Source organism: Scyliorhinus canicula, chromosome 7, assembly GCF_902713615.1.
Source record: "Scyliorhinus canicula chromosome 7, sScyCan1.1, whole genome shotgun sequence".
In the NCBI taxonomy this organism is placed as follows: Eukaryota; Metazoa; Chordata; class Chondrichthyes; order Carcharhiniformes; family Scyliorhinidae; genus Scyliorhinus; species Scyliorhinus canicula.
Genome location: NC_052152.1, coordinates 171,555,437 through 171,570,314, shown reverse-complemented (window position 1 = coordinate 171,570,314; position 14,878 = coordinate 171,555,437).

The window sequence follows — 14,878 nt, the reverse complement described above, 5'->3', positions numbered from 1 at the left end:
CACAGAGACCCCTAAATAAGGAACTCCCAGAGACACCCTAAATAAAGGGACCCCCGTAGAGACACCCGAAATAAAAATACCCCTAAATAAGGAGACTTTTCCACGGATCCCCAGAAAAGTGATCACTGTCAGGAAACCTTCCAGAAAAAAGAACCCTGTCAGGAATTCCCCCCCCCCCCCCCCCCCCCCCCCCCTCAATAAGAGAGACCACTATCCGGAACTCCCCCTCCCCCCCAAGAAGAGAAAACATTGTCCGGAACCCCCCAGAAGAGAGACCTCTCAGGAATCCCCCCCTTACCCCCAGAAGAGAGAACCCTGTTTGGAAGCTGGAGAGCAGTCCAGTCCAGCTATAAATGATTGTCTTAACACTCACCTGTGCAGTACACCTACTGGTTCTGACAGAGGAAGCACCACGTGTCAATTCCTGGAAAGAGAAACCCATCAGCTGTGTTTAAACCCCTCAGTTCTTTGATCTGCAAACCATTCAATCATTTATCTTTGTTACTGATTTTACTAGGCTGTGATTGACAGCTTCCACACACATAGCTGACAGCATTGTTTCATTCAACTTCCTTCACAGTTGAATAACTCTGAAGTGCTCTAACCGCAATATTTATAAACAACAAGATTTGATTGAAGCACCTGGACCACTTCAAACAGAATTAAGTGCTTTCCAATTAATTCCCTTCACAGTTGAGCGATTTTGAAGTGGTAAACTAGAAATTGACCACTTAACTCCGCTACCAGCGGTGCCAGGCGGAGAATTTAGCCCAACATTTGGAAAGCATTAATGGGATTGGAAAAAGCCGGCATGGGTTTATGAAAGGCAAACCATGTTGAACAAATTTACAGGAGTTTTTTGAGTATGTAACGAACAGAATAGATAAGGGAGAACCATTGGATGTGGTATATTTTGACTTTCAGAAGATTTTTGATAAGGTCCCTCATAAGAAGTTAGTCCTAACAAGATTAGAATGGCCAGTATTTTTGAATCAAGAAGAAATTATTTAGCAAGAGATTGGATATACTCAGCAAAAAGCAGTGAAGAAAGTGTGGAAGTTTCTTATACCTCGAGAGTTTGGATTTCCTTGTGTCTCTTCTTCTGTCTCTGAAGTGTTTTAGAACTAAGAGGAGAATTATATCACAGGTGAAACTATGCTCAGAAAGTGGTGGGTGAAAAATTCCTCTTGAGGTTGAGAACCCAGAGTCAGTTATTGATTTACAGCTGACCTTCCGCGGAAGGAGCATTTTAGGGATTTTGTCCCGGAATAACCTGGTCTTATTTGTTCCCAATTATGTAATACTATTGTTTAGTTCTGTTGTACATTAATTCCTATAGCTATCTTTTCGCTTTTGTTTGTTTGATGCAAAATGTTTTGCAAAAGATTGAAAATCCCAATAAATATGCATTTGTGATGAATGTAAGAAATTAGTACATATATTTGTATTCTATGTAACGGGTGCAATAATGTTTTTAAAAGCTTGGATTAGGGTGTGTGCATATCTGCTGCGGTAATATATTTTTAAAATCCTGATTTAAAAGAGATTTTGTGGCTGTAAAAGTGAGATCATTGTTATTTCAAACCATGCTGATGTTTACAAGGAGAGGCTATTGAGGTTTTGTTATGATTTCTGGGGAGTAGATAATTAGAGATACTCGAGGGGTTAACAAGCTGCAGCCGCATATAATTACTCCACTCCCCACACACACTCATCCCAGCCAACAAGCTGGTAGCACGAAGAGCGGCACCCCAGTCCATGGGCGGTGAACTCAAGCACCCGTACCGGCCGCCATGGTGGGTGCCCTGACCATGAAGGCCGCCAGATACCCACCCCATGTGCTGCATGCATCTGACTGTCTAACACTGTGTGTTTTCTGTCTCACCCCTACCTCCAGGAGAAGGTGGCCCACAACCACCGGGAGAGGGTAATGACTTGACAGGGGCAGCTGGACCTGCGGCCCCTCATCGGAGCAGAACAGCGGGCACTGGTAGGTGGGCCTGGAGTGAGGGCAATCGCTGGGGCAGAGGTCAGTATTGGCATCCGACGAGCAAGTGAGACCCTGGTGAGTTGTGGTTCCACATGGCATGCGGGTCCAGCACCACCCCCACACCCCCCTCCACCACCCACACACCACTTCCACACCCTTCTCCACCACCACCTGCGACCCATTCATGCGTCATGTCTTGTGTCTTGTTGGATCTCATGGTGATGAGGTAGGTCCCTCTGGTGTCCCCTGCCCCTGACCCCAACCCCAAGTAGATAGCAGCGAGGAAGAGTACTTGGACAGAGATGGGAACCTTTGACCCAAGGCCCGAGACACCCCAGAGCACCAGTCCGGGGACGATACTGACTTCCCGACACAGGTGTCTCCACCATCCCAGAGACACTCACCCCGGTTTGGAGAGGCTTCTGGGTGTACCAGACATGTGCCACGGAACATAAGGTGGTGGTAGCAACCAACGATGAGGCAGAGGTCGGAGGGCGTCCTGACCCCAGGGACTAGTTGCCATCCAAACATGTTTCGGGTTTCTGGAAAGGCCGGTCCCATCGATAGTGCAGATGCAGTTGCAGAGCCAGGGACTGCATGAGGGGGTGTCAGCAACCATCTAGTGCCTGCAGGTACAGTTGGAGGAGTTCAACCACCTGCAGGAATAGGAGGTGGTGCCATGCATGAAGCAAGCCTCCAGGACTGGCAGTGCCAGGTGGCGGGGAGACTAAAACGCTCACACCCCCCATCCATGAAGCCCTGTGAAGGGTGTGAAGGATGAACTGGGCTGGCTGCAGAGTGGGTGCTGGGGGGGGGGGGGGGGAGGAAGGTGAGCAGACGTTGGGGGTGGGCATGGGTCAGGGACCCCAGTTTAGTCAGCAATCACCGCCCTGGTACCCACCCCACCCGCATCCCCCTCCACTCCATCACCCCCTTGCTCCTCACTGTCCCCACCTCCGCTATCACAAGGGTTCAGTGGGACTTTGTGATGGAATTGCCAGCTCGCTTACAGAGAACATCGAGGTGGATGATGGACAGTTGTACTGTGGGCAGGAGTCAGACGTTGCCAAACGGTATGGAGCACCAGAGCTCATCTGAGAGCGGGTAGACATCCTCCTCCATCCCATGGACCACACACGCTGTTACTGCCAACCCAGGGCCCGGGGGCATGTTAATGGGAGGGGATGTAATAATATATTTTTAATAATCTTTATTAGTGTCACAAGTAGGCTTACATTAACACAGCAATGAAGTTACTGTGAAAATCCGCTAGTCGCCACATTCCGGCACCTGTTCGGGTACACATAGGGAGAATTTAGAATGTCTAATTCACTGAACAAGCACATCTTTTGGGACTTGTGGGAGGCAATTGGACCACCCAATGGAAACCCAAACAGACACAGGGAGAACATGTAGACTCTGCACTGACAGTGACCCAAGCCGGGAATTGAACCTGAGCCCCTGGCGCTGTGAAGCAATGATGCTAACCAGTGTCCTACCATGCCATATCCCATGATCCAGCCCCATGACCCATCCCTTAGTCACCCCCATCACCTCCTGCTGCTGCCCCCTCTGGGTCCATCAGACATTCCCCCCCCCCCCCTCCCCAGCCAGCCCACAGTCGTGCCTCTGTGTGTCCTATCTCCTCTCTGTCTCTCATTGGCCAAGGCACCTGTATTTCCCCCCGGCAGAGGCGGAGCATCACAGAAGCTCCAGAGAATACAGGGTAAGGCTCACTAATGATATGCAAACTCCAGTTTCTGTATTTGCGGAGTAGAACGTATTGGCGCCGTTGTCGAGACACCAGAGCATGGCATTCTGGTGAGCGCCCGGCGCCGGCCATGATTTTGGCTTCATGACCGATTCTACATCTTTCCTGATATCAGCATCCACCAAGGAGAATCCTGCCCATTGTGTTTAAACTTAAGTCATTAGGTCATGGGATTTGAGTGGGATGAAGCTGATGTAATTAATGGGAGGAGCCAGGTCTGTAACGGGGCTGAAACAGTCAGGTTAAAAGGAGTTTTCTGAAAAAGGTGTCAAGTTGAGCAGTCGTCTGGCACAGTCTATAATCTGCAGTCTGTTTACCTACAGGATCTCTCTCTCTGTGTTTGCTAACTTTATTTAAAAGTGGGTTTTGATCTGAGGTAGATTTTGTTTGATTGGAGTTAAACACGGTAACAGGTGTTTCATTTTATGTTCAGCATTGTTTAACTGGTAATTGTAAGCTATATTTCTGTGCTTTTAAAGGTAGTTTAATACTAGTTTGTTTTAATATACTATATCCCTAATTTGGGTGGAATCACTCCTGGAGCGACGTATATTTTCCTCACAGTTTTACAACTACCTCCGGTAGTGAGTGCTGGGTCATGCGGTTCTGAGGGTCTCTGTATCAGGGGCGCCATAGCGGGTGACATTTTCTGATTCCCCGGAGTCCTTTTGGCTGAGGTCCCCTCAGACGAGGCCTTCTTCCTGCCAGCCGGTGAATCGGAGCTGGGGCCTGGTGGGCCGGAATCGATCCCGGCGATATAGGGTGGAGGTTTGGGGCGTGGAGTACAGGGTGTGGGTTAAGCAGTTCTGGGGGTTTAAAACTAGGCCACGATCATATTACTACACCAGGCACCAGCGGGCATCGTTGTGGGCGGGGAGGGAAAATTTGGAGATCCGTTGAAAATTCTCAGCTCTCCAAACTTTCCCATCCCACCCTTCCCAATGTCTGCTGCAGGTGGAACTCGGAAGCCCCGACTTGAGTTAGTGCTCTGAGGATATGTATAAAGCTCCCTCTAAACTGCCCCATCAAACATTCCCAGGGTAGATGCAGTGTGGGTTAGATACAGAATAAGATCACTCTGCACTGCCCCTCTGAGGACAGGGAAACATGTAGAAATGAAATTCCCTTATGTTGTATTCTTTGTTGATAATGGCATGGTGGCACAGTGGTTAGCACTGCTGCCTCATAGTGCCTCACAGCGCCAGGGACCCGGATTCAATTCCTGCCTTGGGTGACTATCTGTGTGGTGTTTCCATTTTCTCCCCGTGTCTGCATGGGTTTCTTCCGGGGGATTCGGTTTCCTCCCACAGTCCAAAGATGTGAGGTTAAGTGGATTGGCCGTGATAAATTGCCCCTAAGTGGCAAAAGGTTAGGTGGGGTTAAGGAGATAGGGTTTGGGCGTGGGGCTTGGTAGGGTACTCTTTCCAAGGGTTGCTGCAGACTCAGTGGGCTGAATGGCCTCCTGCACTGTTGAGAATCTATGATAACAAAGCCGGATACATAGAATCATAGAATAGTTACAGCACACGCCATTCAGCCCAATATGCCCGTGTTGGCTTGCAGTAAAAGCAAGCTCACAGTCCCATTGCCCTGCCTTTCCCCTGTAGCCCTGTAATCTTCTTTTTAGGTAATTTTTCAATTGTCTTTCAAAGACCAGGATGGAATCTCCCACCACTACCCTCCCAGCCAGTGCACTCCAAATCCTAAATAATCTCTCCGTAAACCTTGTCCGATCACCTTAAATCTGTGTCCTCCATTAATAATGCTCCAGAGTACTGGTTATTCGTTGGTATCAATTGCTGTGTTGCAAGGAGGTTGGTTAGCTCAGTTGGCTGGACAGCTGCTTTGTGATGCAAAGTGACGATGATCGCATGGGTTCAATTCCTGTACTGGCTAAGGTTATTTATGTAATAATAATAATCTTTATTATTGTCACAAGTAGGCTATATTAACACTGCAATGAAGTTACTGTGAAAATCCCCTAGTCGCCACATGCCGCCACCTGTTTGAGTACACTGAGGGAGAATTCAGAATGTCCAATTCACCTAACAACCACGTCTTTCGGGACTTGTGGGAGGAAACCGGAACACCCGGAGGAAACCCACAAAGTCACGAGGAGAACGTGCAGACTCTGCATAGACAGTTATCCAAGCTGGGAATCGAACCTAAGACCCTGGCGCTGTGAAGCAACATTGCTAACCACTGTGCTCCCCATGGGCCACGTCAGCCGTGCTCCTCGTCTGAGGTGTGGTGACCCTCGGGTTAAATCACCACCAGTTGGTTCTCTCTCAAAAAAGGGGAGAGCAGCCTCTGGGATATCAGCAACTTTCATTTGATTTCAGAAGCATCTGCAGATACACATTGGATAATGAAAGCATCAGACACAGATGTGACTGCCCCAATGGAAAGTAGCTGACTAAAACTGCCAGGGCGGCAAGAGAAATGAGTCCAGAGATGAGTACCTCAGACAAAAGAAAATAAATTGGAGTGGGAGGTGGAATCTTTATCTTTGTTTTTATAATCTGTATATGATTACTGTAACCACTCATTAATATCAGGTTAAATGATAGTGAGACTTCACCTCTAGAATAGAGTCCTACAAACAAACTTGAAATATTAACTCTGTTTCTCTCTCCACAGATGCTGCCAGACCTGCTGAGTTTTTCCAGCATTTCTGTTTTTATTTTGGATTTCCGGGATTCGCAGTATATTGCTCCGACTTCTCTCTGCCTGCCTTGTGGTTATGAAGAATGGGGAGGGACCTGCTTTTGGCCAATTAGTTCCTCTATTCAGGACAAACACATCACAGCCGTCTTTACAGTGTGGGTAGTATGCATAGCCTGGAATCTACTGAAGGGCTTGCTGTCACTCAATATGATAGCCCAGAGAATATAACTGATGTTGTGCATGGGCAAGGACTTTGCTTCCTGAGTTTCATTGCCCCCATTGCAGCCAAACATTATGTGCAGCATCTTTAAATACTTTTGCATGGCCACATACGCACGATATCTTAAAGAAGCTAACATGTGAGCTGCCCGGATGGTGTCTTCTGAGTTGCTGCACAGCAGGGGAACACTGATTGTAACTAATTCACTGTAATATCTTTGCTAATCTGCAGATGAGTACACAACCAATGGCACTGACAACCTGAGAAAGTTGCAAAGTCAATATTCATGGTCGACCAGAATTCATTTGCCCAGCAAGGTTATGGTGTAAATTAGCTGAACCTTCTGTTATCTGCTGACCTCTCATATGTAAACGAAAACTTTAGCTGTTAAGTGTCCTCCACCTCTATCAGTGTATTGTTTATAATGATTGTCATTACTGCGTAAGACCAAGGGGTGGCGCTGTAAGTAACTTGCACAATCTGAAGCAAACATGAAAAGCCACACAAGCTTTTGATTTTGTCCCTCTGCATCTATCACTTTTTTTGCTTTGTTGGGCGAGCAAACAAGCTTTATCCAGAGATGGAAGCCGAGGACAAAATTAAATGCGTATTCATGGTAAACATTGCACCAAATTGATACAGATCAGTCACACATTGGAAATAGAGGGTGGATTTACACCCCCCCCTCCCCCCCCCCCCCCCCCCCCCCCCCCACAACGTGCACAACTCAGTAGTGATGACCATGCCAGGAGTGCAGCAGGTGCCTGGAGGCCCTGCGGTTGAGGGGCAAGGCTGGGCAATGCCCCCTGGTGGAGGAGAGTGCTTCCATCATATATCCGTGGTGGGGATGGGTCAACCCAAAGCTTGTTGGGAGAGGTCCTCCATGGCCATGAGGGGGTTGGAGGGGGGGTTTATTTTTTTTCATATCACGGCGCCCTTTAATGCTGGCCTGCTTTGCCGGTTCTATCAGGTCCACCTCCGCAGAGTGACAGTGCAAACTACACCACACCACACCACCCCCCCCCTCGATATATTTTTGAGAGTGTCAGAAGATATGGCCAGAAAAGTTTACTGCGTTTCTGGAGAGAATCACATCAGTTTTCAGTCATAGCCTGACACATTGCCATTTGTTTTGGAAAATCCTGCCCGTAATCAAAAGATTTGAGCCAGACTTTTCAGGGATGAATAAAGAAACACTTCTACAGTCAAAGAGTAATGGACGTTTGGATCTCTCTTTTACTGAAAGTAATTGATGCTAGCTTAATTGTCAGTTTTAAATCCGTGATTGATAGCTACCTGTTACCCAAAGGTATTAAAGGAAATGGACAATGCTTGCTATATAGAGTTAAGTTGTAGGTCTGCCATGCTCCCATTGGCTCAAGGGGCTCTATATTTGTAGGAAACTTAATTGTTAAGACACTAATTTGAAATGAATAATATACATTTAAATCACAACTGAATTGTCCTTACAGCATTAGTCATTATTAGTTTAGTTCTCCAGGTGTTTTTAAAATGTACATACATTTGACTGTCCATATAATTTAATGCTATTGTTACATTTGGTAATTCATTGCTATCAATAATGTAAAGTTATGAATCACTTTCCTGAGTGAACGATTGGAAGATCAAGAGCTAATATCACATCAGAACATTACCCAATGATGGACTTCCCGTGGCGGCTATGTGGTGAGCAGTCTCACACGCAGTGACTCCCGCCATAGTACTTCGACTTTGACCCTTTTTGCCCGGTTTATGGGCAACTTTCATAGAATTTACAGTGCAGAAGGAGGCCATTTGGCCCATCAAGTCTGCACCGGCTCTTGGAAAGAGCACCCTACCCAAGGTCAACACCTCCACCCTATCCCCATAACCCAGTAACCCCACCCAACACTAACCTGCACACCTTTGGACTGTGGGAGGAAACTGGAGCACCCAGAGGAAACCCACGCACACACGGGGAGGATGTGCAGACTCCGTACAGACAGTGACCCAAGCCGGAATCGAACCTGGGACCCTGGAGCTGTGAAGCAATTGTGCTATCCACAATGCTACCGTGCTGCGAGGAACTTCTGGGAGGAAATTAATTTAGTTTGATGGGATAGGGTCCCCTCATACAAGTAATGTCTGGTAAATACAAGGCAGAAGTCAGGCAAGGGATCGTCATCAGAGTTCCCGGAGCCTCAATTGGATGGGAATGTGGCGGAGGCTTTTGCTGCATCATTGTACGCTCCATGGTCGGCCAAGACGTCGGCTCCCAGGTGGGAGGTACGTAATCATGAATGGGTCATTGGCAGGCACGTTGGCGGTGTTGGTCAATGTGCATGCACCGAATTGGGATGCAAAGCGTTCATTAATGAGGTGCTGGCTTCTATCCCAAATCTCAATTCACACCAGCTAATTATGGGGAGGGACTTCAATTGTGTTCTGGATCCTAGGTTGGATAGGTCGAGTCTCAAGTCTCTGAGTTCACAGGGATAGCAAAGGAGTTATTGGTGTTCATGGAACAGATGGGGGGGGGGGGGGGGGGGGGGAACCTTGGAGATTTTGGTATCTGAGGGATAAGGAGTTGTATTTTTATTCCCACGTCTCCTGGACTGACTTTTTCTCCCTGTAGTGAGAGGGGCGGGACACTCAAAAAAATCATTTTTTCGGATCATGCTCTGCATTTTGTGGACCTGATGTTGGAGCCGGGCTGCTGTCCGCGACCCCCGTGGAGATTGGACACGGCATTGCTCACAGATAAGAGATTTTGTGAGCGCATGTCCTCAGCCATTGAGGAGTATGTTGAGTTCAAGAGGAATGAGGCGGTCTCACCTTCCATGCTCTGGGAAGCAATGAAGGCAGTTATTAAGGCGGAGATACTATCTTACAACGCGCATAGGGATAAATCTGGAAGGGTGGAGAGGCAGAGGCTGGTGGACTCCATTCTTGAGGTGGACAGCCAGTATTCGATTGCCCCAACACCGGAGTTATTAGTGAGCAGAAAGAAATTGCAAATAGATTTTGAGTTGTTGTCAATGGGCAAGGCGGCGAGTCAGCTGCAATGCCCGGTGGGGACCTTTTATGAGTATGGGCAGAAGGACAGCCATCGGTTAGCACACCAGTGGAAATGGGCTCCTGGGAAATAGTGCAGATCAGGCACTGGGTCGGCGGGTTGGTTTCCACCACAGAAAAGGTTAATGAGGTGTTTGAGGCCTTCTACCGGGGGGCTGAATAAGTCAGAGCCCCTGGAGGAGGGGAATGCAATTATGCAATTTTTGGATGGGTTGACCTTTCCGGAGGTGGAGCAGGAAAGAAGCCAGTAGTTGGCGACGCAGATTGGGCAGGAGGAGATCAGGAGCTGTGCGCGGTTAATGCAGGTGGGGAGAGCACCGGGTCTGGATGGGTCCTTTGTAGAATTTTCCAAACTGTTTGCGGGTCAGTTGGTTCCACTTCCTTCCGTGTCCCGGGGGGGGGGGGGGGGGCGGTGTTGCCAGCCACATTGGTGCGGACATCGATTATCGATTTCCTTGATCCTGAAGAAGGTCAAGGATCCCACAGAATGTGGGTCGTATCGACCTATTCCAGTTTTAAACGCTGACGCTAAGGTGTTGGCAATGCATTTGGAACCCGGCTTACCTGGGGTGACCTCGGAGGAGCAGACTGGATTTGTTAAGGGCTGGCAGTTGTCTGCCAATATTAGGAGATTGTTAAATGTTGTATTCTTGCCTTCCTTAGGGAGAGCCAGAGGTGATTATTTCGATGGTTGCTGAGATGGCGTTGTTGGGGTTCCATTGGGAATCCTGGGGCGGTTTGGCTTTGGTTCTCAATAAGGATGGAGTTGATTTGAAAAGGTGGGATGCCCTCTCTCTGACCTAACGGGAAGGGTACAGACTGTGAAGGTGAATATTCTCCTGAGATTTTTGTTTTTGTTCCAGTGTCACCCAGTCATTCTTCCCAAGGCTTTCTTTTTGCAGGGTTAATAAATTGATATCTACTTTTGTTTGGGCTGCCATGATGTGGGGATGCCGACGTTGGACAGGGGTGGGCACAGTAAGAAGTCTTACAACACCAGGTTAAGGTCCAACAGGTTTATATGGAATCATGAGCTTTTGGAGCGCAGCTCCTTCATCAGGTGAGTCGCTTCACCTGATGAAGGAGCTACGCTCCAAAAGCTCGTGATTCCAAATAAACCTTTTGGACTTTAACCTGGTGTTGTAAGACTTCTTACTTTGTTTGGGCTGGTAAGACCACTCAGGTTCATACAACGTTTCTACAAAGGGATAGCCATCAGTGGGGGTTGGCACTACCTAATCTGTTGTGTTGCTATTGGGTGGCAAATATCGATAAGGTGCGGGGGTGGCTCAGGGATCTCCACTCTAAATGGGGGCAAATGGAGGAGGTTTCCCGCAAGGGTTGAGTTTGAGGGCCCTGGTTACTGCACCCATTCCTGAGTTCCCCTGAAAGATTCACTTTGAACCCAGTGGTAATAGACATTTTGAGGATTGGGAATCAGTTTAGGCAGCATTTTAAACTGGGATCCATGTCACTGCTGGCTACAATTTCCAGGAACCCTGGGCGGGACAGTCCGGTCGCAGACGTCAAAATTGCATTCGGCGATCGGCCGGAGAATACCGGATTCCGACTAAACCGGGGGCGGTGCCTCTTTTGCGATGCTCCGCCTCCTCCAAAGTGGCCTTCTTGCAAAGTACGCCACGCTCTATATCGATGGTGTCAGGACATTGCCATCAGGCCCTCCCCCGATGCTCCGCCGCTGACCGATGAGTTCCCGACGGCGTGGGTCACGTGTGGTCTCACCCGTCGGGAACTCGGCGTGGTGGCTGCGGACTCAGTCCAGTGGCACCACAGTCGGGGGAGGGCCAATCAGCGGGTAAGGGCTGGTGGCACTGTGGGGGGGAGGGGGGGTATGGTCAGGGGTGCGCGAGCCAGCCAAAGGGATACACTATTTCACTAGAGCCGGGTACTTTACGCTGCCATCCTGCTAGCCCCAGCGAAACAGGGAATCGGTGGCTGTTTTGTGGTATTTTGTCCAGCGTAAAATGCCACCGTTCCCACGGGGACATAGCCCCAGAATCGGAGAATCCAGCCCCATAGGTTTGTGCCGTCTAGCTTAGATTCATCATTCAGGCCATGTCAGATGGAGGGGGTGGAAAGGTTTGGAGATATGTTTCTTGAAGGTAGGTTTGCCAGCCGAGACGAGTTGTAGAGAAATTACAGCTCCCGTGAGGGAACGTATTCAGGGACTTTCAGGTGTCCGGTATCATCGCCCTCACTTATGGGCAGGGTCCTATCCTTGGCTGAGTTTGGGAAGAGTAAGATTTCAGATATTCATGGGAAAATGTTGATGACAGAACAGGCTTCGTTGGAAGTCGTAATGGGGAAGTGGAAGGGTGAGCTGGGTTTGGTCTTTGACGGGGGGGGGGGGGGGGGGGTCAACTTCAGCGTCAACTTCATCTCCTTTTGTGTGAGATGAAACCTGATCCGGTTCAAAGTGGCCCACAGGGCGAACCTGACCAGGGCGCATATGAATGGGTTCTTCTTGCGGGGGAGGATAGATATGAGCGGTACTCTATGGGCCAGCAAATCACACGCACATGTTTTGGTCTTGCCCCAAGCTTGTTAGTTTCTGGGTCTCGTTTTTGATTCAATGTCAAGGATTTTGGCCGTTCATCTGAAGTCGTGCCCGTTACTGGCCATTTTTGGAGTTTCGGACACACCAGTGATGCAGGCGGGGATGAAGGTAGCTGTCCTCGTCTTCACCTCGCTAATAACCCAGAGTAGAGTTCTTCGTGGGTGGAGGTTCCCAGTGCAGTCTAAGGCTTCAGCCTGGGCTGGGGGACCTGATGGAATTTTTGTATCTTGAGAAGATCAAGTATACCGTGAAGAGGTCGGTGGAAGGATTCTACCCAAGATGGCAGACTTTAATCTTTTTCAGGGAACTGGTTACGTCAGCTGTTGGGGAGTGGGAGGGCACGGTTGCCTTTTTGTTAAGGTTTTGCTTTCTTTATGGGGGTGAGGGGGTTTGAGTGGGTGTAAAACTGTATTGGGATTTGCTGCATTGTTGTTTTTGTTATAAAGAAAATCTTGGGCGCGATTCTCCGCTCCCCACGACACCTGGGAGAATAGCGGGAGGGCCTCCCGACATTTTTTACGACCCCTCGCTATTCTCTCCCCCCCCCCCCCCCCCCCCCCACGCTCGCCCCGCTCCACGAATTGCCGCTCGCCGTTTTTCACGGCGAACACCGATTCTCCGAGGCCGATGGGCCAAGTGGCCGGCCGTTTACGACCTTTTCACGATGGCGGCAACCACATCTGGTCGCCACCGTCATGAAACGGGCGCCAGAAGCCCGTTTGGGGCTTATAGACGCACGATTGGCACGGCAGTACCACGGCCGTGCCAAGGAGGGCAAAGGCCCACGATCGGTGCCCACCGATCGTCGGGCCTGCGTCCGTAACGGACGCACTATTATCCCTCCGCCGTCCCGCAAGATCAAGCCGCCACGTCTTGCGGGGCGGCTAAGGGAAAAGACAGCTCCGCGCATGCGCGGGTCGGAGCCATCTGCGTGATGACGTCAGCCGCGCATGCACGGTTTGGAGCCGGCCAACCTGTGCATGCGCGGCTGACGTCATACAGGCGCCAGCCACATGTCATCAAGGCCGCGCCGCTGAGACCCCCGGGGCCCCGCTCCTCGCCCCGATGGGGGGGGGGGGGGGGGGGAGAATCGGGTCCCAGGAGGGGGCGCGGAGGCTGCCGTGGGTGATGGCCTCTTTCAATATATTTTAAAAAAAGAAAATGAACCCACATCTTCACAAACCAAAGCTGCCAGATTCAATGTGGGAATTGTAAAATGGACTTTCTTGTCTCAAATTAGAATGGAACGGAGATTGGACAATATACAAAATGGCATCGGTGACCTCTGTGCCAGTCTGCTGCCACCAATCCCAACTCTGCTGACTTTCCCAAGGACGGAGAAATGGCCACTTTGAGGATGAAGATACTCTCATTTGTTAAGACCTAACATGGTCCAAAACGTGACCCACATCCCTGGTGTCCAGTCTTCATTTCCCCTGGTCCCAGCCTCTAATTGGGTGACAGTCACATCTCTAGGGTCAATAAGAACTGAACATTGTGAAACTCGCTCCCTCTGCCTCAGCAGGTTGGACAGCACCAAATTGGTCGCTGTGACAACTGCACCATTCCTGTCACCTGTCCATTTCCACTGGTATATACATCTCAGGGTAGGCAAGCTCTGCTCCATGGGCCAGTTGAGGTCACTAAAGGGCCTCATCCTGCTGCCTTTAGATTTTTGTTTCTATGATGTAAGAGGCTGATGGCATGTGTCCACTTGGCAGCTTTGTGGGCAGGTCGGAGGTGGTACCTCCTGTTTGGCCACTCTGTACCCATTAGAGGCCTGAAACAAAATAATCCCAACCCCCTATATTTTCCCTTTTACCCCACCCTGTTGATGTCTGTTCCCCCACCCATTAGTCCATTGGAGGCGGAGTGTCACGGAAACCCCAGAGAATACCGGGTCGGACCCGCTAATGATATGCAAATGGAATATACTGTGCGTGAGTTCTGGAACGCATTGCTGCTGCTGTCGAGGTGACAGAAAATTGTGGTTTGGTGTGAAATTGGCACCTGCTGTGATTGTGGTTGTCAGAGTAGGGAACAGTCACCGACTGTGAGGTTGGCCTGTGCCACAAAGGTGAGGATCCACTGCCCCTTCACCCAGATGACCTGTCTGAAGTGAGTTGTTCATGTCAGACAGAATGATTCTTCCCTCCCATTGACCACATGCCCATTCCCTCGCAGGATCTCCACCTGATGAGGCCGGGCCATCCGGAGTCATTCCACCCCCTACCACCCAAGATACCACCTCGGAGGAGAGCTCTGAGGAGACCACTATCGAGGTGTCACAACTATCACCCCCACCTTCCACCAGCACAGAGACACACACCTCGGTGGACGGCATTAGTGGACAGGCTTCTGGGGCACAATCTGGTGAGCACCACACAGTTGCTGATGCACATCAGGTGGAGGCAGGAACTTCCAAGTTCTGCTGGAGGTCTGCTGGATCCCAGGACCCAGCTGAGTCCCAGTCAGGTACCGAGGCTCTAGACACGGTTCTCCGGGCTGGTTTAGCACAGTGGACTAAATAGCTGGCTTGTAATGCAGAACAATGCCAGCAGCGCGGGTTCAATTCCCATACTGGCCTCCCCTAACAGG